At 37.5% G+C, this 24,901-nt stretch overlaps 1 protein-coding gene across 2 annotated transcripts in view; it reads right to left on the bottom strand.

Moving 5' to 3' along the window:
• LOC139740467 (cyclin-dependent kinase 17-like) overlaps positions 1-24,901 on the bottom strand; it is a 95,706-nt gene that overhangs the window by 58,101 nt on the left and 12,704 nt on the right. For both annotated transcript variants that reach the window (XM_071651059.1, XM_071651062.1), the window contains exon 2: positions 9,408-9,565. The gene's annotated coding sequence lies outside the window, so the exon portion shown is untranslated. The remainder of the gene's footprint in view (positions 1-9,407; positions 9,566-24,901) is intronic.

A 24,901-nucleotide genomic window follows, 5' to 3' on the forward strand; every position in this document is an offset into this window, starting at 1 on the left:
CTAATACTGGTTGTCATTTATAAATCCTTTCCACTTCCACTAAAAGCCAGAGTGTCATCATAAAATGCTGCCGAAGTTTGGTGTCTGTTTCCTGTCGACCTCAAACAAAGCAGCAGATTGTCTGTATGCATTGTTGCTTTAAAAGCAAAATGACAGTGATCAAATCACAAACATGCATCATGTCTTGAGACTTAAAGGCATGATTTACCATTTGCAGATGAAACAAAAACCCAGCATCAGTGCTTCAAAATAGTTCTAAAATGTGAGTTAGGGATGGAAACAACCAATGTAAAAATTTGAACCAGTGTAATCAATGTTAAGTATTGTTAAATACCGGTATACAAAATGTGAACAGTAGTTAAAATAAAAATGCTTCTAGACTAAACCGTCTACAGTTATAGATTAATGAGAAAAATAGTGATATCTCCTTATATTTTAGGCTCTATTGCAAAAAAAAAATATACAGTAGGATGTTTTGTGATACAACTGACCTACATATATGCATCAAAAGTGATATCTTAGGAGAACATTTTCTAAATCACTGCTCCCAAAGGTAAACAGGACCCTTAAAATCTCTCTTACTCACAACATAAATATCCCACATATCTCATCTGCATTTTACAGTTGCAACTTTCAAAGTACATAATCAAGGAGATGTGGTCTTCTTCTGAGACTTACTTGTGACTTTCCCTAAATCTCCTGGCTATATAGAGATCGCTGATTGAGCAGAGTATATTAGTGTATTGTGACTTTAAAGCTTGCCCCCCCCCCCCCTTTGTCAAACAACAAATTGTGCACCAGATGTTCTTTCATTTTCACAATCTTATGAAAGGAGATATTTCCAAAAGGTCAAGTTGGGGTGCAAAACAACTTTCATAACAAAGTGACAGTAAATTTCTTTCTTTTTTTTTTTTAAATCTTCTCTTGCACAAAGTTGTTCAAAATCCATTTTTTTGCTGCTAGCTTTTAGAATGAAGTAATTATTTCCTGCATATGGTGAGTTTTCTTACACAGGAAAATTTTGTGATATATTGGACAGTATTTGAAGGTCAAACAATGAGAAGGAATATCAATGAACAACAACCATATAGTGCAAGATTTAGCAATTGTTCTTGAAATGCACTTTCATTATCAAAATGACACCCATGCTTTGAATAAAAGTGTAGGCCCTATACTATTATGTATGATTTTATTTGATATCAGTATATGGCATGTTTGGCTGGCCTTTTTCCTCTCAGATTTAAAATGATCTACAAGTGACACACGTTTCTTGAATTTTTTTGTGAAACAGCCGAGTAAGAAAATACAATTTTACTCTACGCAAAGAGTGAATGATAAAGAGTGTGAGGAGAGCACATAGCAAAAAGAAGCCTATTCTACAAAAGGTAAAACATCTTTAGCTAGGATTGAATTAGAAACTCACTTGAAAGAGATAGGTCAATAAACTGGAAATTTAAAAATTCATATTCGTCTAATAATGCAACTTCCTGAGTTTGCACAAAATTCTTCCAAGAGTCAATACAGTGCAGTCATCCGAAAACGTTGCTGATAAAAGAAGTACTAGATTTGTCATAAGAGTCCTTCACCTCAAATATCTGCTCCCTCCCCCATCGCTCTCTCCCTCTCCTGTCCCTCCTCTCCCTCCTTTTCAATTCAAACCTACAACTGTTAGCAGAGCTGTAAGGAAATTGTTAATTTCTCTCAAGTTAGGGCACCGCTCATCACACAAACAGACGTCTACATGCATCACTGACACCACAAACATCCAGCCATTGCACGCTGCCTCGGCTGGCGATGATCGAAAGTGAAATTGCTTCAACAGATTGAGCCATGCCACATGACAGCAATTAATCAGCGGCGATATTGCTCAGCAGTATTCCTCAGTTTAACTCCTTTGTCTGGGCGAAAATATGGTGGCTGCCGGTGTAAATCGCCGACTGATTTGTACTGCATGAGGGGCGGGAGGTGGAGCATTGTCTACGGGGTTGATCACTGAACAAATTTTTCAGCCATCTTGGCTACTTTAACATACATGTAGATGGTCTGATTGGCTCCAAGGCAGATGTCTGACATTATTGTTGTGCCAGTTGATCTAGAGCACATATCAACCCATATGCTTGAGAATAGTTGGGTTGTCTTCAGTGCCTCACGCCCAAATTTTTGCTTTGTATTATAACTCATGATGTAATCATCTGAGTTTCTCATCCCACATGGGTATCCTTTCCTTCCAGCTTGTAGTGTGCTATGTATGTCAGTGCTGCAAGTGTGACATCACATACATTGTAATAGACCAGTTCGTAGTTCCACTTTGCGCATGAGCAGAAAAAGGCCATTTGTGACTTAACAAGCATTTTGGTTTGTTAATTCACTGAGATAAGTATCTGTGATGTAATGATTATTCATACATTGTATATCCTTATATTGATATAAACTAGATGGTGCTTACCATCACATCCAACTAACAGCAAGCCTGCATGGTATTTGGCAATATCAAAAAAAAAATGTTGTTCATGCATTCAATGCAAAACAATGAAATGGATGCCTCCTGAAATGTCAATTGGCCATTCGGGTCACCTGGAAAATGCAACTTCAATCTTTGTTTGAATATGCATTCCATAAATTGTTACGTCGGGCAAGCTTATGCATTATGTCACTTTGAAACTCAGAAAAAAGAAAGGTCATTTGTACCAATCTTTACATGAACTAATAACAAACTGGCTTATTCAAGAGAGACAATACAATTTTTACAACATTTTTCAGCATACTGCAAAGGTGCAGGACTTTATGTGTTTAGTATTAAAAAAAATTAAAAAGAGAACAAAATTAAACACGGCATGGTTGTACACCCTGTACCTGCACAGCATGTAGCTCAGAGTGCACCAAAGTTCACCATGCATATTTTGGGCTAAAATTACAATGAAGGCTTATCTGTTGGGTGACCTATACCCAGGATGATATGGTATCACTCTATCATACTCACAGTACGCAACAATGTACACTTCATACACCTTCACCAGTACTGTGTGTTTATGTGTGTGTGTTGAATGTGACCTGTCACTCTCTATCACTCTCATTCATTCTAGTTTCAGGTTTAGCTAACTTGAAATTTCACTGCGTTGATAGGATCAGCCGTGACATGGCCATAATACCTTTAATTTTGCGTCAGATGATTGCATCAGACATACATTGTAAGTCAGGTCAGTAAGTTCATATCATGAAAGCATGACAGTGATGCGCATGAATATTTCGGGGGGGGGGGGGTGGGGTTGATTTTCTACATTATTTATCAAAGATGATACCTATGATGTATCAAATACAGTACATACTGACAACTGCATCTATCAATATTATGATTATAATTTGTACCAACAGCTGAAGGCTTACATGTTTGTAAAATGAATTCACTCTACCATACCTTCTCAACAGTTTTATCTATCCATACACATTTAATAATCAGTTTAGTCAAATGTTGTACGATACATATCTGCCAAGTGTACTGTTGCACCAAACTCTGTGCCACGAAAATTGCCAAGAAATACATTGTAGAATCAGCTCAGATGACAGAGTCTAAATATTGTACCTCGCTACATGTGATCCATACTCTTAAAATTCTGTCCCACATTTAAAGGGATGACATTGTTTTGGTTGAGAGGGGAATTCAAATTTTAACTTTGATAATAAAAATAATCAGTTCTTAGAACGCATGATACCATAAAATAGTCTACACAACTTTTTGCAAGATAATGAGGAAACCCCTTTATGAAATATCAAAGGGCATAAAATTCTAAGAGGACTTTTAAGTTTATTTGTTTTAAAATTGCCAAGGTATCCCAAAGCAAAGTAAAGCAAAGTGATCCTCATAAAAGGCGGGCCCCAATTTTTATTAAGACCTCTTTGTTTTTTAATATCTCAGCCATTTCAAAACTGATTTTCATCAAATACACTTTGAATTCTTCTTAGAATTGTATGCTCTTTAACATTTGATAGGAGGTTTCCATTATCTCACAAAAAAGTTGGACATCTGAAGCCCTATCTCAACCAAAACTATACCATCCCTTTAAGCCAAAGAGCCCGAAACTCCAGTCTATCTTGCCCTAGAGTACAGGTCTTCTTTATTTATTATTGATTTACATATCTGTCTGCCAGAGACTCAAATCCCTTGGGAAACATGAATAAATGAAAACACATGTAATGAGGAATATGGAATTTCTACCCCACTTCGGAGGAGTGATAGTGATCGATGTCCATTCTACTTCCCTGCAAGCTGAGTGTGATATGTCTATGTGATACATGTGGCATGCTCAAGCAGTGCATGGCATTAATTTCAGATGATGCTGACAACTTTTTGGAATTTGGCTATAGCACTTTCTTAAAGGAAAATTCACCTTTATATTCATGTGGATTGAGAGAATGCAGCAATATTAATGTAGAAAACATCAGTAAAAGTTTGAGGAACATCAGACAATTCATTCAAAAGTTATGAATTTTTGCAGTTTCAGCGCTGCCATCACTGGATTAGAAAACTACTATACTTTGTGATGTCACATGCGTAGAACGGATGTGAAGGAAATATAAAGAAAATTCAACATATTTTCACTTTTCTCACATAATAAAAGAGCACTTGACTTTCTCTTTCAGAAGGCAAGGGAAATGATATCACATGCTATCAGTAACAAGTCAAGGGAATGTGTACTCCTCCCCCCCCAAAAAAAGGAGAAATTTTGTGGAATTCTCTTTATATTTTCCTTATATCGCTCTACACATGTGACATCACAAACTGTGCTGGACTTTTCATTCAGCTGTGACTGCACAGAAAGTTCAAAATTTCATTCATTTAAAACAGATTGTCCGATTTTTCCTAAATCTTTCACTGATGTGTTCCATTATACTGCTGCATTCACTCAATCCACATGTTTAGTAAGGTGGACTTGTCCCTTCACTCTTTTGGTCAAGTTGTAACAAAGCAACATGGCAGTTTCACCAATGATAAATGCTGCTTTCCAGGCTACTCTGAATTACTATTCCCATCAGCTCTTTCCTCAGTTACATAAACAGTGGGAAACATGCTTGCCAACTAGTCTATATCAACCCCACTCTCATTCATTAATCCATTGTGACATGTTTAGATTACGCAGCATTAGAAGGATTCTAACTAGATCACAACTGCTTCCTAAATTGGGAAATCGACACCACTTCCTTTCCCACGTAATAGCTGAAAATTTTCCACAATTTGCTACATTTCATCCTATGTTAAACTTCATGGGTGATTGAATGATTACAGCATAGCTAATAGAGAATTTAATCTTTGAAACCATCTTTAAGAAGTTCTGGGCAGTGCATTTATAAATAATCACAATAATCACATAATCACATTACAAAATGGACACTGCATAAGAAAAACTGGCAAAATGCAGCAAAACTGCACTACCAGACCTGTCAAATTTGAGTGTTGTGTATAGGCATGGCTCGACACTAACTTTTTTGTTTGGTGACCCGACGGGGCCACCAAAATCCTAAATTTCAAATTTTTGGGTGGCCCAAGAGAAAAATTTGGTGTCCCGAAAAAAACCCAATGAAAAACATTAAAAGTCCTTTTTTTTAAATGAGTCAAATATTTAAGATTTATGATAGTAAGAATTAGAAGTTGGACATATCTACTCATAAATAAACTTCAACAAACTTGCAACACTCACTCTCAGGCATTCATTCAGTCCTTTTCATCCATCCTTTGAACAAATTTAACTGCTAATTTCCAGGGGCAAAAAGTTACAAATTTATTGACATACTTTTCAAAAAATTTTGGTGGCCCGAGGCGGGCCACCAAATTTGCCCTTTTTTGAAATTTGGTGGCCCAACTTTCATTTTTGGTGGCCCCGGGCCACCGGGCCACCGGGCCACCGTTAGTGTCGAGCCCTGGTATAGGTCTTATCATTTTGGTGAAATCAACATTAACCACCACCAAAACATGACCCGTAGGCCCCAAAGGTGGTACAAATGAAACCATGGTTTAAACCATGGACAATTTGTATGGATTGTACCACCTTTGTGAATTCGGGCCATAATGTTTAACTTCAAGATTCACTGCAATATGTTCCACACATACAGTATACTCTGATAGTGCAGTGCTGAGGAAAAGTGAACTCTACATCGTATATGAAACACGGTGTAAATTGTTATGTCTGAAGCTGTGTGCATTGATATGAATGCCATTGGATGTATCATTGTAATTACATGAACGTTTACATCCAATACTCATACAGATCATATCTGAAACCGTAACTTGAGATATGTCTGTATCAACACATGGAAAGATGAATAGTAAGCCTTCTACATGTTGGAATCATTCATGTTGTACAGGTGCCTGAAAGTTCACCACCAACAAGAGCGCATTTCTGCCTTGTGTTTATACTGTGTCTAGCTATTACATTCAGTTATTTCATTCAGGTATAACCATCTTCTTTGTTCCACATAGACGTGGGGAAATTCCTGAGTGGTCGCACATGAAAGAACGGGAAGTGGTGTTCCATTATCATGTTTAATAAAGTGACATTCTGCGCTGCCAATTATCTGCATCACACACTAAGCGAGACGATGGACCATGTACGCCAAAAGGCAGCATGTCTCTCTCCCTGACAATATCAGCTTCTCCCATGCCATTTATTGTGTCTGTACTTTTGTTACTTGCAGATATTTACCACCCACATATCCCATTGACATTTCCACTTACAATGTAACACTGGTAGCAACCAGTCCGACCTGATCATGCAAACTTTGACTCTGCTCTACAGGAACAACAGCATAGATGGAAATACACTTGCATGTACTATTGTATGAATGTCTCTGACTTGCCTGTACATAATAATGGGCATTCACGATGACAGGATTTTTGCGATTTGCTCTCGCCTTCTGCAAAGTAAGGTTTACTGAGAGACATGACTGATGGGGGAACGCAGGAAGGGACTTTATAGCGTTAGTACTTTATTTTTGGCACTCATCCCCTCCTGAGCTACTCAAATCCGATTAAATGCTACTTTTATCTCCTTGCGGTATAACAAAATCAAGAAAAAAAGCCTAACACTACACATGAATGAACCCACTCAAATTTCAAAATGTGGGAACTTCAAGATGACATTCATTAGTATGCACAATATTGCATTTTCCTGCATGTTGGCAGTTCCTTCCGCACATGCCAAACTATATATAGCATCATTTCTTGGTTTGGGAAAAGAATTATCATTCATTCATGTCAGTAGACATTTTCAAGAGGCTAGATGAGAAGACACATAGTTGATATAGAGCTGAAGAATCTTTGGCATTCTTTGCAAAACTCTTCTGACGTTTTCTACCGCATGACAGTGTGACCCTTAGCTGCCCTCTACCACTACCTCACAAGAATCTCGGTGATAGTAAAGCTCCTACTGTTTGTAAATTTTAGGAAGGTAATACGGTATTTGATGTCACACACACCTCACTGGGTCTGAAATCAAAACCTCTGTATACTGTAACAGGAGACCAAGTGGGTCTTGTGCTCACTGGTGCATGGCAAGTTCACCTGAGGGGCACTGCCATTTAAGCAAAGTATTTCACCTGGATAACCTCAGTCTTTCTTCCAGGATAATCTACCATTCTGAATGATTCCTGCCAAGTTTTTATGCTACAATCTGTTGAAATGCATGGCCGGCTGTTTAGCTTTTTTGATAATGCCAAATCAAACACATTTCTATGTAAAAACAGTATAAGCTTCATTTTCTCACTGGTGCCACTCAACAACAACAACAAAAAGCAAAAATGATTGTAGGTCACAAAATGTTAATCTAAGAGTATGTTTCAATAAATGTCCCTTTACAACTATAATTTTAGATAATCTTGTAAGAGTTCAATATTACATGCCCATATCAATCAGTATACAAGTAGATCATCCTCAGCAGGATAATCTTTTACGATAGTATGCAATTAATGGTAGTCAATATGCCATATATTTAGCAAGTCTAAATTTTCGCGAATCAGGACTTCCCGAAGATTTCGCGAGTGGTTAAATCCGCGATTGTGGAGTACTAGTGCTGAACAGAAAATTGTATATATGTGCGCGTCACATTATCGGGATCAGGGTCAATATTTTTGTGTGTCTTTAAATTCATGAATAGCATCTGACTCGCGAAATTTGCGAAAATAAAAACCTCATGAAATATTTGGCGTATACAGTAGATCTTTCACTTTGGGGGAACTGCATTTGATGCAAAGTAAATTTTCGAGGTTAAGGGAAGAAAGTCAGATTTCATCAAATTGATTGTAAATTTTGAAGCAAATTCACTCCTGAGGTGAGTATTGTAGCTGCTATGGGAATCTAGAATATGATTAAAAATACTGGAGTCACCATCACTGCCTTAATATCTAGAGTAACACATTAAACATGTTACTTTGTCTTGTGTTCTCTTCAACATCATCATATTGTAAACATGTCCAGGGCTCTTTTGCATTACAGTTGAGACCAAACATAGGTCAGAAAATCAAACATACAATGTAGATCACTGAATTGGATTGGCTGATACCTGACTTTAATACATTTGATTTAATGACTTCTGTTTGATCACATCTTTTTTTATAAAACACAGCCTAGAGCCTGAGCCCAGCCCAAACTGAGCCACGGTATCACCCAGCAAAAAGAAAAAAAAGGCACTACATAATTTGCTCTGGAGACCCTCTGTCAGTTAAAAACAGACCAGCAATTCTCAGCACGTCCACCTACACTGCAAACAGGCACATTGAATGGCTAATTTGTGTGGACAGTTTCAGATTTTCAGACAGTCATAGAGGGCTACACAAGCTACGAAGCCAACCATACTCATTCATACATGTAGGAGCACAACTGTTAGCATTAAGCACATCAGACGTTGTGGGGAAAAAGAAAAAGAAGATGGGTGCGATGGATTAGTCTTACCTGTAGCTCATTGTGAAAGCAAAAACGCTTTATTCCTATTGCATTATCTCTAGTCAATGACTATGAACAGCTGAAAAGGAGAATACATCTCAGCTGGGTAAACTAGTACACTGTAGTGTACACTCAAGTCTGTCGCTCCTTTCATGTTTAGTTATTCTGGCTCCTCCAAAATCCAATCTTAACCCCCAGCCCATACACTCTTTCATTTCATTCTCTATGTTTACTTCCTTCTCTTTCTCCAGCTCTCATTTTGCTGTGTAACTTTCTCTACAATAATTCTCATCCCTGCATCAGTCTCATTCTCCTCCTCTCTCACATATATTCTTGTCAGTCTTTATCTCTCGCTTTTTCTCTCTCCCCCATCTCTCCCTCTCCCTCTCTTTCATTCAAATCTCCAGGGAGGACCATGCTCTCATGGCGATAGCCCAATATGAAGGTAGGGCTGCTGGGAAATCAGGCAAATACTTACCTGATGTAATTTGCAATTCATGAACTTGACGGTAGCTCTGTGGGCACTTTTCACATCTCCGAGACATGAGATGGTTAGACCATGGAGACTTTTGGGGGGGAAGAGTTGTCACCACTATGTTGAAGGTTGAGCACACATCCTTGGCTCAATACAGCTTTCTGTGGAAAGATTTTTAAAAAAAAAGAGCAAATTGCAAATTGAACTCAACTCTCATCTCATCACAGTATTGACAATGCGGAAACACTGCAACCTTTTCTATTCAAATTTGCACGCTTTGAATACATGTATTTCTTTTTTACAAAAAAGATGGGAGTGAGCAGAAGATTTCCTGGCATGAAAGAACAGTACCAACTTGATGTGACTGAGGGAATAATGATGAAACTCCCGCAGCCCCATTATTATCATTCTTAACCTGTTGCGCGCACTGTCAATGGTATATTAAGTATAATGAGATACAGCTGCAGTGGTTTCAGAAGGATTTAATGATGTATCACATTCTACACGTTTGGACATATTGCATTTTGAGTAATCAGCATTTTAAGTCATTTGATCATACTCCTATACACACTGTAATGCTTCCCAAGTTTACCACTGAACACAACTCTGTTACATGTTTGTAGTGTTTGTAGCTCCACGATATTTGACATCATTTGCACACTGGTGTTTGGAAATTATCAAAAGAATGCTGATTCAAACTAGCGGAAGCTGCACCTCATCTAGAATGCTTTCATCTTACTCGTAAAAAGAATAGACTCTCAATTCCACACTTTTGAGGTCCTTGATATTTGTTTGCCTAGAGACATGCTCTCTGTACACCCTTACTCAGAATTTGAGAACCCCCCTCTCTCGCCCCTCACCTCTCCTCTCTTCCTTCTAGCTTCTCTTTCACCTCATTCAATCTAATAGAGATAACCCAGCGAGGCGCTCAATAAGTTCCTAATTAATTAAATGCACATTATACTTCAGTTCAGTGAGTATTAGCAGGTAGGCTCTACCCTAATCTCTCTGCAATGGAGCAATAGTGCCACTGCAATTGGTGCAAAATGGAGTTAACTCACTAAAAAAAGCAGTCCATGGTACAAGATCCAGACTATCTAGAACTGGGCATACTAGGAAAGATCTACACTGTAGATTATTTTGCTTTGCCTGCATATCAATCTGCGCACATAAACTCTTTACCGCAAATGTACAATTTTGTTTATTTTCCCATGAGAATATGGGATATCATGTATGTAAACCTTTCTGAAAACAGAAAAACATAACTGAAATGAACTTAACAATTGCTGCTTCAATAGCTATTCAGAAGTGTGATGTGCCTTGATAGCACTGTACCAGTCATTTCAAAGCACTCACTTCCTCTGTCATCTTTTAGTTTTTGAATATAGACACTTAGTTGTGATGTTTGGTTAAAGGGAAGCAGTCCTGAGATTTTCACTGTACTGATAATTAAGAAGAGTAAAAAATATATCTTTTCACCAATTTATACGCGTGGACATCAAAAATTGTCTTCGTACGCGATTTTTAAAAAATAATTCCTGCAAGCGATCGTGTAAGAGCCTGCCAAAAGATGCAACATCATTGATGCCCTACTCTCAAGTTGACAGCCGTGGCTCAGAAAACCAATATAAGTGTTCAAAATGATCATATCTGATTTTTTCATAAAATGTGACAATATGTGGTTTTATTATTTCAAACAAAATATTTCAAGCTTATTTATATATACAATTAATATAAAAATAAATAGTAAACATGTATCTATAAATAACTAGGGATGACGAGCAGAACACCGCTGGAAAGAGTTGTGCATCGATGACGTATGACTCTCCGCCAAGACTTGCTCATTTGGAGAGTCACACTTTTTTAACCGAAATGTACGAGCTTATTTGGTGATTTGAAAGTTTGTTTTTGATGAAAGTAGTTCATTGGAGGTACTAACAACAACAAATTTTTTTAAATTTCGTGAGGACTGCGTCCCTTTAAGAACTATGTAACGCCATGTTCGGAATCCTGTCATTCACTTGGGCTGTGCAATTTGAATATTGTATTTTCAATGCTCACACTCTTTTAATTGTCATGTTTATATTTTAGTCATTAATCTCTATTGATTTCATTATCTCATCACAAGCTCAATTTTTGAAATTAACTGAGCCATGTAAAAAATATTCATCATCGGAGCAGCTCAATCTCAAATCATTTCTTTCTCTTTTTTTTTTCTTCTTTTTTTGGAGTACCATTAACAATGCACTGTAGGCGGTGCCAATTACAGACATGCAGACAAAAGTAATGGAGCCAGGCCAAGCTAGTCCCCAGAAGTCAACTTTGCTGGAGTACAAAATGTAAGTACTCTCTGGTGTCTACTCACACATACATACAATGCGACCGGCACGTCATACCCAAGGGTGCCATCATACCCTGGGTTACGCCATTGTGAAGCACCATCTTGTGTTCATGAGATGTACAGTTATGCGTTGCTATTATGGCAGTCAAATTTTAGCAATCGGCAGTGAGTATTCCAATGCCAATTTAGCACTGCTATGTTGTGTGTAACGTACAATTACAATGATAATTTTTAATCACAGAGGGAATAACAGGTTCAGCATTCTGAAAACATGACCAGCTCATTTGAGCTGTGCAAGAAGTACATGTAGGGTAATTTCTCACCTCTTCCAACAATATCATTGATTACAGTGGAAATATAAAAGCTTGCAAAAGCTGCAGGCTTTTGAGGGAATGCAAAGAGAGTATACACACTTTAAGTACAGCATTACTGTATGAAATGAAAGAAATCAACGATGAGAATTCTATTTTTGATTAATGCTGTATCAAATGAAAGAAATCAACAATGACAATTCTATTTTTGATAAAAGACAGAATCAAATATATCCAATTTTACATTGGGAGACCCTAGATCCTTCATTAAAGATGACTTCACAGAGATTTTTGTACATTCATATTCTCAAACAACACAGAGATTTTTGTACAACGGTGCTACAAAATCTTGCACAAAGCAATAACAATATTGCTTTCACTTGTTTTTTAGTAACTCAATGTACAGCACTAGAAAAAAAAAATAGCTCAACAAAATGGCGAATTTCTACTTGGTACTCGAGGGTTCCAAAAACCCTGCATCATATAATGACATGCACAAATCAATTTAGCGACACTACAGGATGACGTCCTTATTGATGGATGATAATGTCCCATATCAATTTGGGGACGTGTCCGGGAATTTCAGATGGAGAGAGAGTAGCGGTAAAAAACAATCCACTTGAGCTAAAAATATATCTCTGCTGCAGGAAAGGGTGGCGGGGCGGGGGGATGTCTCTAACAATTATGATGTTAGATGATGTTTTACACATCAATTGTATTGATTGGTGAAGTGGGATGAGCTAGGAGACATTCTGGACTTTCTGGAGGGGTTGACTGTGTCACTTCTAGCATGGTTGCAAAAGAAATGAGGAATGGGGGAAAACTGAATAGGGGAAGTACAATGTAAACTCCATGTCAGGCACTTTTCAACAATGCGGCCAGTCTAAAACATTTGACTTGCATGCATGGTACTACACGGACAGTAAGATTGTACATGACTCTCTGATATTGTCTAAATAAAGCTATTAAAAATAATAATAATAATAAATCAGGTTAAATCTATATGACGAATACTTTAACAGGTGAAAATCTTTGACCAAGGGAATTAACTAGGCTCAAAAGTACCAACTAGACACCAGCTAGAATGGTGTGTGTTCTTATTCCTGGTACCTGTATCATTTTTTTTTTTGAGCTAACATTGTCAAAGATAGTCATCAACTCTTCCTGATTCTGAAACCAGCAAGCTTTCATGGGTGGGAAAGAGCACTGTTTGCCTCCCGTGAGTGTCAAAACATCACCACCAAAGGACATCATACATCATGTAGTCACCAAGAGGACACATTTCAGTACATTTGTTTGTTTTTTGTTACACTGGAAAATTATGCACAGTTGGTAGAGTCAAAAGCTTTTATATCATTTCTGATACATATCACCAAATTGTAGAAGCTGGGCACATTTGTAGGCGCTTAACATTTCTTCAAATGCACTTTTTATGAATGAAAAGAAATACCACCTGATCGTGCAAGAGATGAAGTGTAATGCAGGTACATTTAACACACTGATCCATACATTTTACTCACACTCTCACACACACACAAGAATTATAGACCCCTAAACCTTACCTAAATTATTTGCTTCAACAGCTGCACCAAATATCCAACAATGAACCCACTAACAAAAAAAAAAAAGATGTTTTCTTACAGGGAAAAAGAAGAGCTCTTCACAGAGGTAAAGTCTACATTTGTTTTTTAATGTATTATTTTAATTCTACATTAATAATTTCAAACCTAGTTCTAATTTCATCAAAGAGGAGCTCAAAAGATTTTATAGTAAAAAAAAAACAAACAAACAAAAAAATAAGCTTCAACAGAGGCATGATGTTACTGTGTACTACCAATACTTTCTTTATGACCATGCAAGCCTGTCAAAACTTCCCTAGGAATGCATTTAATGACTATAAAAAAAATAATAAAAGTATCAAGCTTCAAGAGTTACTGATCAAAAAAGACGTCATTAGTGCCAACATGTTTACAAATCTCTTAAAGAACAACACCCCCTCATCCCCCCCCCCAAAAAAAAAAATAATGTTTTTAGGCTTCAAACTGCCACATTTGATTTGTAAACGTATGTCTAGTTAATGAAGAATGAAAATATTTTCCATCTGGAAAATAGACCAAATAAGTCCTATCTCAAATGATAGGCAATTCTCCATCTACGAAACATGGTGAGGCAAATCTGATTAAAATGACTGATGGGGTGTGGAGGTTATGTCTCCGCAGGGACAAACCAATTCCAGATTATTGGGCAATAATGTGGAAAGTATTCCTCCCATCCATGCTTGCTACCGCCAACTGCACGTCACATACAGTACAACAGGCATGATATATTGAACACAATTGGCATGGTTAGTTAATAATCAACCACAGGGAAGCAAGGATTTTCCACTTGTACCATGCAGTACCGACACGCGAGCCTCAGTTCACATTCTTTGTTGCTATCATCAGAAGAAGTAAAGTTTGTGCTCCTCAGCAGTTTAGTAGACCTCCCATTCTAAATCGAAGTGGTGGCAGCCATCACCGCATTTAATTGCCGCTATTGATGTGCAGCTTTCTTCACACTTTAAAAAGGGCTTGGATGTGCCATTCAGTAAAACCATAAAATGTCCTCCTGTGTACACAAGTGTAGTCAGTTGCTCTGATTTGCCACACCTTTACATGCTATCATGTATCAGTGTGTCACAGTAAATTTTCACCAAAATTCCAAAACAGCATTATTCTTCAGACTAAACTTGAACCAGGCAAATGATTCTTTAGTACAGCCAAAAAGACTTTTGAATAGGCCCTAGCACATAATTTCATTGCACAGTTTCATGTGCATTGCACACACAATTGACCCTAGAGGATAATTTTGACAGCTGCGGATATAAGCGGACACAGAAAATTGCTGGAATTCCAGGTCGAGACTAGCAACTCTCAGTATAAGGAGAATTGAAAAGTTCTTCCCCCAGTCGGCATCATTCGCACAAATCCCATGGTAGGTAATAGCTGTAATTCTTGGTGCATTGGTGTGTGTCACAGAAGGCACTACATCTGGAGAAACATACACTAGGGACCTTTGCTGCTAGCAGTATCAAGGTACAAGTTGTATGACTTGTTTGTTTGTTTGTTTGTTTGTTTGTTTGTTGTGTACATGTTGTGTGTGTATGTTTCAGAGGGAGAAGGTAAAAGGATTTATATGGCCCTCAAACAACTAAAAGTTGTCAATACAAGAAAACATTGTAACTAAGCTTGAATGGATAGGCAGGTGATTTATTTGACTGGTACCAGCAACACACAACATGTGTTGTATAACATGCACCATTGTTTGAAACTACAAAACAATGTTAGGAGACAGGATGCCTATAGACCCAGGTAATCCTGCTTTAACATGCTTTAAACGGGCCTCCATAGCGCACTGAGTAAACGAGGACATTGCCACAGTCATCCTAAAGGGGAGACCAGCACGAGAGACATCCATGAATTCTTGGCTCCATGGGATCACTTACACTGTAGCCTTCGCTGAATTCCTGCCCTGCTCCACACATGAATGGCTGTGTTGAAACACGGCTGGGGCTGGAGGCCGCTGCAAGGGGTGGACCTGAAAGGCCAACCTGATACAGAAGCTAGCTCCACTCCCGCTCCCTTTCTAAGTTAGCTCTAATGCAACTTTGATGGGACGGTTACCTTGAGGACGCTAGATTATTTCAACAAATTCCTCCAGGGTGTAATTTCACTTTATTACATCCTGGAGGATGTTCAACTTTTCTTTGGCTTTCCTCTTATTCTTTACACACTTTGCAAATGGATCAGAAGCATATGAAAGTGCATTGTCCTGTATTAAAAGCAGCTTCATCTACAGGGCCTGTACGTCAGCAAGAAGGCTTTGAAATACAGTACTTTGATTGGTCTAGATTAGGCCTACTTCTGGCAAGCAAATCATTGCCGCCAACTACACTACATGGCTACAACTAGGGAAAATGTTTACATCTACCCTTGATGGCGAAACAGATCTATCTAACTACTTTTCTTGCTCCAACTACACAAGCCATTGCAGTTGTGAGAGTGTGCACTAACATTTAGTATTCTATAAATTCCTTGAACAACAGCATGTTCCCATCAGATTGACAGAATTACCGAAAAGGGTTACATCATGGTTTCTTTATTATGATTTTTATACCTACAACCTAGGAACTGTATACCTTTTTGCTCGTTTTTTTTTTCCCCCATTCATCCACTTAGATATGTCTGCATATATACTACAAGGTGTTACTCCCACTACACAGGTCAACTCTATGTTTTTACATACAGGCCTACATCATAAAATCTCAAGTTCTATGTACATGTAATCTGTATTTAGTAATAGAAATTCAGTCTGCAATTTGTAATGCCATCCTCTTGGATCAGCAGCTTTTTGTGCAACACTCTCTCACATCATCTAGCAAACATTCCAGATATGCCTCCTTCACTGTACATCATCACATCCCTGCAGTGCCTCTGATGTCTTCCTGTAATCTGCTGCAATATGCAGTTAACATTAATGCAGCTCGGTGGAGCGAAGCGAGAGTAGCCATGCTTTTAGATGGGCCTGCACAAAATCTCAACTTGAATGTTCAGCACATGGCAAGCAATGTATGTACACTGTGCATTCACAACACAATGAATGACTTCCTTGTGTTTTGTCTGCATGCTTTCTTTAAAAAGGTACTGTTCAGTCCTCGTATGACAAGCATACTGTACTTTAATATTTATTTGGTTCATTCTTGATTTTTCTTTTTTTTAAAGAGCTTAAAAAGTCAAGCTGTATCAACACTGATTACTTTGTCATTATTGTTTCATTTCATTGTTCACTTTCTTTATAAAATCTTTAATGTAATGACCAGTAATGTCTTACTATACAAACATGTACTTTGCCTCATTCTCAAATAACATCTCTGTTCTTCTGATTTGCGTAAAATTTTGCAAACAAGATGTAGAAACTTGTGAACACAGTTCCATTAGGCCAGCAAAAACATGCATTAGCTCATTAATTCCCTAAACTTTGCTCACATAGCCTAAAACATATTGCTTTCAAAACAATATAAAACACACAACTGTACATAACATTGTGCTCCATAACTGCAAGAATCTCTATTGCAGAAATACATATACATGGGCAACTGGGCCTGACAAAATTGCACCATGTTATATCCACATGTAGCATAATTTTGTCAGAATTTCCCTGATCTGAATCATACAGAAATATCTGGGACTGAAGAATGCAAAGTAATAGGGGAAAAAAAAAGATGTGAGTTCAAAAATGTGTAATCCATGATTGCCTGAACAATCTCCCATTCTGGAGCATAAGGAGAGACTTGTCCTTATCTACTCACACAGGAGGCTCACAAGGCCCATTCACATATATCCTATATTTTAAAAAAAATATTGAAACATCAATTTTTGCAATATGATGCAAAAACTGATAAATCTCGCGTGTGGACATGAAAACATCAACAGCAATCACTACACTACCGTGATCTGCATTGCAATGAAAAAATACTATTGTCCATCTTGATATTTATGGGTTTTTTTTCAAAATGCTAACGATAATTTGTTCTGTGCAGTGTGTGTGTGAACGACAAGCGATACCCATATACAAATTGTAACAAACACACATACAATGTATATTCCTAATCCCATGATGTAACTCGTGGCACCATGCCTGGGGTGAAGTTGCGAAGAGTTATGGATGGTTTTCAGATTTTTACATTTGAACAACTATAAATTAGTCATACTGGGTACAGAGTTTAAGACTTTATAATGATTTGGATGAGGAATAAGAATGTTTTCAAAATTCATAACAAATCACAACAGACAGGGATGATGACATACGTGTACATTAGTAGCCTCACCATACAAATACATGAGTGGGGCTCAAGGAAGCAGAACAAAAAAAAAAAAAAAAGCATGCATAAATTCTACATAGGTGAACTTAATAAGCAGGTGGTATTGTAACAGAATTACATTGCTACATTCCTGCAGTATGTGAGGCTCCTATGTTGTTATCCTTGTTCAGCGTAATTTGTTTGTGGTTTTTCTGAGTATTGGTTTCTCTGCTCAAAGACCGCAATAAATTCCACAAACCTATACATTTACCTGTCGATTAATGTACTACATGATATGAAATTATGAAAATCGTCTGGAATTCCCCTTTCATAACGTCTAGATATTGAAAACTGATTCTGTCAAATTATTGACAGATATTCACTCTGCTTAATATGTGACAGCTATAATGAAGCTTTCAAAAGTAAGACTTGATGAGCCTCAGTATCTGGTACTGTTTACCATGTTATGGCTTTGTGTGGTTTTGTAGAAAAATGGAAAAAAAAAAGAAGATTGAATTTCATATAATGGGAGCACACTAGCTGGTCATTTTTCTCTTGACAAAGGGCAGATCAAACCTGAATGCGATTTCTTTCAGACTGCTTTCTACAGTACAACCGGAGGATGAAAACCACTCATCTACATACATGTAGCCTGCATTAAACGTATAAATACTTTGTTCATTTTCATTTTATTCACTTCACGCTACATGTGTATAGGCTTCCTTACCTGGTAAAACTTGAAGCATACAGCATAAAGAATGTAAGAACCACACATATACACCATAGTAACAATACATGAAAAAAAGTACTTCAACATCTTCAAATAAAAGACAAAACAAAACATGAAAAGAGTTACTTCAGTTACAAGGCATATCAGATATATATCGGATATACAACTGTAAATACTGATGTCGGTCACAGATAAATGGTGCAGGATTCCATTTTGGATATGTGCCCAATAAGTAGTGGTAGTACTCCTTACACTTGTAGTAGTACATGTAGCACTAATAGTAGTAGCAGTACTTACTGTAGCAGCAGTAGTCGTAGTAGTACACTGTAGTACACATAGCTGCAGTTGTACTTGTACATAGTACTTGTATTGGTGCAGACTGACAAAATTTTGAATCATTTTAGTAGTATGGTAGCTGATGAGAAAGAATGCACAACATGTCTACTGCACTTGCTACACTGCATTGAGCAATTCTTCACACAAAGTGTATATCAAACATACACCCTATATAAACTCAACATAAATTTTCATCTCGGCAGTGGGTTGTTGAATATAATGCAAAGATGTATGTGTATTCCTTACCCTATGAAACACACAAGATTATATGTGGGAAATCTGCTTTGTCAGAAAGAGAGATTCCCCCAAGTGGGAGACTTGAATACCCAGTAACCACGTCATAATATGTATTAATGTTGCATTGTCTTGTTGCTCATGGTCACACAATACACCAAGAGTCAATGCACAGGTGAACTCATTCAGTGCGGGTGTATAGCACAGCACATCATGAACCACATAGTGCACCTACCATGTCTGTATCTAGAGTACAGGCAAGCCCAAATCTGTGTGTCAGCCTTGTCCCTTTCAGAGCATGGAGGGTTTGGGATGACTCATTGTGTGAGGTCTGCGTGGAGTCCACGTCCATAAAGTGTGTCTACAAATCATCCGGGAGGGAGCCCTATCACACAATCATTTCTAGCCACTCCATCAATCCACACACACCATAAATCTAGAATATGAGCACAAAAAAGTCGGCAAGAATATGGTGCATTTGCATGTGTTTGTGTGTGTCTGTGCATGCCTTTTTGTGCGTTCATTCCACTATATTCTATGAACTCCCGGTATTTCATATCCAGCCAAAGCCAAGCTGATATTGTCCGTACAGGGAAATGGAGGAACCACAATCACCACTTCCTCTGCCATTTTATCCCAAAAATAATAATAATAATATGACATCAGCAAAATGCAAACATGACCCCAAAATCTGATTACAACAAAATAACAAGAAACCAGAAAATTCTTACGGATTTTCCTCTTCACAGGCTAACTACTGTATAAGCTGTTATTTTCGCGAGGGTTTAATTTTCGCGAATTTCGCGAATCACAGTTGGATCGCGAATTTAACAACACGCGAAAATGTCTCCATGCGCCCTGTTAATAGTGCATTAATGTAAGCGTCGGCATCGATTCGCGAAAACTACATCTCGCGAAAATGTCTATGGCTTCGTCATTCGCGAAAATATCTGTACGCGAAAATAACAGCGTATCCAATATTCCTTTCAAGCCCCCTTTTCACCAAGTGAAATAATCTACTTTTTACCTTTCCTCTCCTTATACTTGAAAGCTGCAAATCAAACCTAAAGTTACAAGTTAATCGAAGAGCTTCTAATTTTAGACTGACACGATTTTATAAGATTGGTTTCATATGCAATACTATCCTCTACAGAAAACGTAGTGTGCTTTTATTGTTCATAACGAATGATTCTGCATGTTATACCAGTGTAACATACAATGGAAGTGTCATTCTAGAGCAAACAATAGTTAACATTTTGATATAAAGATATCATGGGTTCCTGGCTGACTCGTGCAAATCTGAGTATCACTTCCCCATTTGTATAAAAAATTGTCAGCAAATAAAGTTCTCTTCCAAACTTGGGAACCAGACAAGTGGGTTTTTCCTCATATACAACAGGCAGACACACACTGAAAGGAAGCCTGTTTGGACAAAAGATTCTAGAAAGCCCAGCCAAACAAAAGAGGGGCAGCCTGCTGGTGCAGAGAACAAAAGACAGGGTACTAACTATACAGAGAGAGGGTGATCAGTCACACCACACAGGAGGGGAATCTTGGCCACAACAGGGATGTCTCTTTCCTTGTGGGATTTGTGGCTAAAATTGTACTGCAATCTTGTGGCAGGCCATTAATAGGAAACATCTTCTTTCAACATGAAACAGAAAGACCAACTGGATGTTAATGCCATGCCATAAATGAGTTTCACTATCAAATTGAGGGGCTTTCAGTCCTTTTCCCCAACATTCAATACCCGACACACAACACTGATTACAGCGTTAATCAGTAACCGCAGAATATAGCAATAAAAAGCATGAGAAAATATCAAGTCGAAAATATTACAAGGTCAACTTCCCTCTCAATTTACATGTCTAATACAAAGCTGTGAAGGTCTGGTACAATTGTACAGTGCATTTTAAACATTTTTTAACCATCCAGAGTTAGCATGATGCTAACTAAAATCCACTCTACTCTAGGTTTAAATACCTGAGTGATTGTGATTTTTCACAAGAGTAATCTTTGTGAACATACACATTATGTATCAACATGTAAGCAGTGTTAAACTGACTTTTGACTTCACTTCTGGCATTACGTCATCATAGCACCACTACATAAGTTCTAAATATCCTACGCCTGCAAAAACATGCCGTTAATGATGTGCGGTGTATGTATGTTGTAGGCCTACATTGTAGACACGCAGGCAAAATGATCTAAATATCGATGTGCACTACTCCTATAAAGAAGTGCGTCTTTCAAGTCAAGATTTGTAATGCAATGGGATATCATGTCTGATTTCAAGAGATAAGCAGTCAGTACGTCTCTTTTGTCACACCAAATATACCAGCTGTAATGGAGTTCATGTGCTACCCATGAGTCTAATGACATACAGAAATGGCTTGCCCTAAGGCTCTCTACCATGCTATAGAAGCAGAACAATGACATATCCAACCAGTGAGTGTGCACATCACACTGCACTACTGTTGACCTCATTAGGACCCGAATCAGTCCGAATCATTTAGGGCTGAATGTCATAGCAACACAGTGCCTCATCAGCAGCATTTCTTGGGGACAGTCTGTATAGGTCAGGTCATGCATGTATTCAGCTGGCACCATGTCCATTATGAGAAATTGGATGTGGAGTCTCCACAGCTATCCATATAAGGAAAGGGATCATATCAAGGGTAGGGGGAGGGCATATACAGCAAGGAACATTCCTTCCAACTACAATGTTATTTTGCACTAGGGCTGTATCACCTCAGAATTTAAAAAAAAAATGCTTTGTTTTCAAATAGTATGTTTATATTCTTCATTTCTACAGGAATGTTTTCATTCCGGACAATACTGGATGGATAAGTGGTAACTTCGCCTTTAATAAGGCAAATACATTTCATAAGATATTCAAATGTCATGAAAAGAGGTATTTTTCCCCTTTTCCCTGGTTGTTAATCAAGACATACACAAAATATGCTTATATCATCACAGTGAATGGAATTTTCAATAAACACTTAATGGTAAGGTTTTTGTAATGTCAACTAAAACATGCATCAATGTCACTTTAAATGGACTTTGTTTTAGCAAAATCAAATTCATTGGGTAAGCTTTCAACTTTTTAGTGCAACCGCCATCGCACATGGAGCATCAAATAGGCATATAGTTTTTGTACACATATTGTATGCCATGTTAACATTTTAAAAAAAAAAACAGATTTGTAGGAACAAATAGCAGACTATTGATATGCAACTGTATGCATACTATATAACAAAATTTTATGTGAGCACCACTTCATTTCAAAATCACATACATGTACATTGTAGGTCTTACACCTTAGTAACTATTCTATCAATCAAATACACTATTAAATCAGCCACACAATTGCCCTGTGCCTGAAAGAGTTTTTGGATTCCACAGCAGAACTTGAGTCATAATGAAGGAGGAAAGATCTGATGAAAGACCACAGAAAATATTCATTTCGTTGACAACAAGCAAAATCCTTTGTCTTGAAGGTATGAACAATAAAAGCAAAGTACGTCTGTTATCAGTCATTTGTTTAATTTGCTTAGTCACTGTAAGTCTGATAGGTACTTAATAACAGAAATAATTCTTGACAATGCAAATTTCCTATGACTACCCTGTTCAAATCCATAGAAGCTATTGTAAGTCTGGGTATGACAGACTTTAAGTATACTTTGAAGTTACAGTTATATGTCTTTTAATATTTTGTATGTCTAATTCAATTGTCAAAAGGATATGTTCCCTTATAGCAAAGTTGTTCACATGCAACAAGGGGAATCATGCAAAATAGACACATTGTAAAGTGTTATGCTTAAAAGTGCTTTTCTACAAAACTCTTCTTAATGGGGAAGACAAAAGCCTTATAAATGAATATTCATATTTTACATACATGGAATATATTTCATGGCTTTCATTTTTTTTCATTTTTACACATTAAACATTTTAGAGTTAAAAAATAACAATATGTGAATGACTGTGAATCCTCTTCCCATTCATCTTATTCATCGTGGATTTCCTCAACATCTACAATATTAGCACTACTTTCAACAGTTTCCCCAGGTTTTTAAGATACCACTAAAATACTTCTCTCTGTGCTCAATACAGAAAATAATGCAATTAAATGCAAAGCATTTTGCATTTCAATGCCACACTGTTGGCAGGCATTCTGGTATACAATGTACTTGGTATGTTTTGTCATCGTGTATTCCACGAATCAAAGCATGCTTGTAATCTATGCACAGCACATCCCCAAAGAAAGAATCATCAATTGCCCAAGTATTGAAAATGTTACACAAGGCAGCAGTCCACATTCCAAACGTATACAGTCCACTCTGTGAATGCAAGTGACGAAAAGGTCATTCAATTGCACCTAGAAATCCAAGCTTTTTCTCCTTCATCACAGGGAATTAATGCATGCTTTTACTGAAGTAAAATCATCGACAACTGTGAATGGATATTTATGCATAACTTTTCAGGAGTACTCAGTTGGAAAATAGCATATCCTGCAGAATATTATTTTGGTACTGCTGTAATCCACTTCAATCACTGTGAAAGCCACTGCTGCCTAGCAATACTCAGTATTGATGGCAAAACAAAAAAGCTAAATTAAACTGCTGCGGGCAATACTGCACAGGCCAGTATTTGGTGTTTGTTCAGCTGCGAGTAAAAGTGAATTCAAGCTGCTTATCTCGGCTTATCCATGTATTGCGTGACAATGCTATCATCAATAATTTATCATATTTTGTAACACAAAGCACAGCCAATACCAGTATGTGCTGCCTATGCAGGAGTGTGTTCAAGACCATGCTTGAAAAGGCCTACTGGTAGTGTTTAGCATGTAAGAGAAAAAAAAACAAACAAAAAAGTCAAACCAAAAAGATATTGTTTCCAGTATATAATGGAACACTTTTACTGTTTTTAAAAAAAAAGGAAGCTTGGAGATCGTTTGTACTGTATATTGACTTTCACTACAGTGTATGTTCACTGCTAGTCACATCTCACCCTGGCACCTTTCTTTGACAGCACAATACAGTTGAACCTCTCGTATCCGGGCAAGTCGGGACCGGGGCTCATCCGGATAAGGGATTCGGGAGACTCAATACTTTATATATGTACATATACATACACAAACATGTACTGATGTAGCCCATTGTAGTACCACATGAAGTTATGTGTATACTGCAACCTTTTCATTGTTACATTTGGGGATGTTTGGGGATGTTAAAATGTCAGAAGGTAAGCAATTTGGAAGGAAATTTGATTTAATGTATGTTAATCATGTTGGAAGTAATATGTTATTCATGTGTGTTTGTGTAGGAGTTATCAAGGAGTTGGGAATCCCCCTTTCCTCCCATAATTATTTTTAAAAAAATCACGGCGAGATTGCGTCCGTAAATAGAGAGATCCGGATAAAGGGAGGCCGGATAAGAGAGGTTCAACTGTATTATAAAGCCAATAACTCAAGTTGATGTCTGAAATGAATAAATGCAGCAATTATTCGGGTGTATACAACTGCAGTGTAAACTAATGGAAAATCATATATAATCTCTCCTGTCGCTTAAGAAATATTCTATGTTTAATATCAAAATACTTGCCTTCATAACATGCAAGTCATGTTACTACCCTAATAGACTTCAACTGCTTTTATAGTAAATTTGAGTGCCGTCATACAAGCGGTAGCCTAGCAGAACAAGATGC

This window comes from Diadema antillarum, unplaced genomic scaffold, assembly GCF_040938485.1.
Source record: "Diadema antillarum isolate AM-2024a unplaced genomic scaffold, OU_Dant_1.0 seq00000855_RagTag, whole genome shotgun sequence".
Taxonomy (NCBI): domain Eukaryota; kingdom Metazoa; phylum Echinodermata; class Echinoidea; order Diadematoida; family Diadematidae; genus Diadema; species Diadema antillarum.